The sequence below is a fragment of the Phyllobates terribilis genome, unplaced genomic scaffold, assembly GCF_046119375.1.
Source record: "Phyllobates terribilis strain yellow unplaced genomic scaffold, ASM4611937v1 Scaffold_1653__1_contigs__length_236462, whole genome shotgun sequence".
Taxonomy (NCBI): domain Eukaryota; kingdom Metazoa; phylum Chordata; class Amphibia; order Anura; family Dendrobatidae; genus Phyllobates; species Phyllobates terribilis.
Genome location: NW_027364413.1, coordinates 167,587 through 170,289, shown reverse-complemented (window position 1 = coordinate 170,289; position 2,703 = coordinate 167,587).

Genomic DNA, 2,703 nt, shown 5'->3' with positions numbered 1-2,703 from the left:
CTGTACTGCCCCTGGTGGAGTCTTGTGTGCACTATATGGAGGTATATTCTGTACTGCCCCCTGGTGGAGTCCTGTGTGCACTATATGGAGGTATATTCTGTACTGCCCCCTGGTGGAGTCTTGTGTGCACTATATGGAGGTATATTCTGTACTGCCCCCTGTTGGAGTCCTGTGTGTACTATATGGAGGTATATTCTGTACTGCCCCCTGGTGGAGTCCTGTGTGCACTATATGGAGGTATATTCTGTACTGCCCCCTGGTGGAGTCATGTGTGTACTATATGGAGGTATACTCTGTACTGCCCCCTGGTGGAGTCCTGTGTGCACTATATGGAGGTATACTCTGTACTGCCCCCTGGTGGAGTCTTGTGTGCACTATATAGAGGTATATTCTGTGCTGCCCCCTGGTGGAGTCTTGTGTGCACTATATGGAGGTATACTCTGTACTGCCCCCTGGTGGAGTCTTGTGTGCACTATATGGAGGTATATTCTGTGCTGCCCCCTGGTGGAGTCCTGTGTGCACTATATGGAGGTATACTCTGTACTGCCCCCTGGTGGAGTCTTGTGTGCACTATATGGAGGTATATTCTGTGCTGCCCCCTGGTGGAGTCTTGTGTGCACTATATGGAGGTATATTCTGTGCTGCCCCCTGGTGGAGTCCTGTGTGCACTATATGGAGGTATACTCTGTACTGCCCCCTGGTGGAGTCTTGTGTGCACTATATGGAGGTATATTCTGTGCTGCCCCCTGGTGGAGTCCTGTGTGCACTATATGGAGGTATACTCTGTACTGCCCCCTGGTGGAGTCCTGTGTGCACTATATGGAGGTATATTCTGTACTGCCCCCTGGTGGAGTCCTGTGTGCACTATATGGAGGTATATTCTGTACTGCCTCCTGGTGGAGTCCTGTGTGCACTATATGGAGGTATATTCTGTGCTGCCCCCTGGTGGAGTCCTGTGTGCACTATATGGAGGTATACTCTGTACTGCCCCCTGGTGGAGTCCTGTGTGCACTATATGGAGGTATATTCTGTACTGCCCCCTGGTGGAGTCCTGTGTGCACTATATGGAGGTATATTCTGTACTGCCTCCTGGTGGAATCTTGTGTGCACTATATGGAAGTATATTCTGTACTGCCCCATGGTGGAGTCCTGTGTGCACTATATGGAGGTATATTCTGTACTGCCCCCTGGTGGAGTCCTGTGTTCACTTTATGGAGGTATACTCTGTACTGCCCCCTGGTGGAGTCCTGTGTGCACTATATTGAGGTATACTCTATACTACCCCCTGGTGGACTTCTGTGTGCACTATATGGAGGTATATTCTGTACTGCCTCCTGGTGGAGTCCTGTGTGCACTATATGGAGGTATATTCTGTACTGCCTCCTGGTGGAGTCCTGTGTGCACTATATGGAGGTATATTCTGTACTGCCTCCTGGTGGAGTCATGTGTGTACTATATGGAGGTATACTCTATACTGCCCCCTGGTGGAGTCCTGTGTGCACTATATTGAGGTATACTCTATACTACCCCCTGGTGGACTTCTGTGTGCACTATATGGAGGTATATTCTGTACTGCCTCCTGGTGGAGTCCTGTGTGCACTATATGGAGGTATATTCTGTACTGCCTCCTGGTGGAATCTTGTGTGCACTATATGGAAGTATATTCTGTACTGCCTCCTGGTGGAGTCATGTGTGCACTATATGGACGTATACTCTGTACTGCCCCCTGTTGGAGTCCTGTGTGCACTATATGGAGGTATACTCTGTACTGCCCCCTGGTGGAGTTCTGTGTGCACTATATGGAGGTATATTCTGTACTGCCTCCTGGTGGAGTCCTGTGTGCACTATATGGAGGTATACTCTATACTGCCCCCTGGTGGAGTCCTGTGTTCACTTTATGGAGGTATACTCTGTACTGCCTCCTGGTGGAGTCGTGTGTGCACTATATGGAGGTATACTCTATACTACCCCCTGGTGGACTTCTGTGTGCACTATATGGAGGTATATTCTGTACTGCCCCCTGGTGGTGTCCTGTGTGCACTATATGGAGGTATACTCCGTACTGCCCCCTGGTGGAGTCCTGTGTGCACTATATGGAGGTATACTCTGTACTGCCCCCTGGTGGACTTCTGTGTGCACTATATGGAGGTATATTCTGTACTGCCCCCTGGTGGAGTCCTGTGTGCTCTATATGGAGGTATACTCTGTACTGCCCCGTGGTGGTGTTCTGTGTGTACTATATGGAGGTATATTTTGTACTGCCCCCTGGTGGAGTCCTGTGTGCACTATATGGAGGTATACTCTGTACTGCCCCCTGGTGGTGTCCTGTGTGCACTCTATGGAGGTATATTCTATACTGCCCTCTGGTGGAGTCCTGTGTGCACTATATGGAGGTATACTCTGTACTGCCCCCTGGTGGAGTCCTGTGTGCACTATATGGAGGTATATTCTATACTGCCCTCTGGTGGAGTCCTGTGTGCACTATATGGAGGTATACTCTGTACTGCCCCCTGGTGGTGTCCTGTGTGTATTATATGTGGTTGCATTCTGTACTGCCCCCTGGTGGAGTCCTGTGTGCTCTATATGGAGGTATATTCTGTACTGCCCCCTGGTGGTGTCCTGTGTGCACTATATGGAGGTATATTCTGTACTGCCCCCTGGTGGTGACCTGTGTGCACTATATGGAGGTATATTCTGTACTGC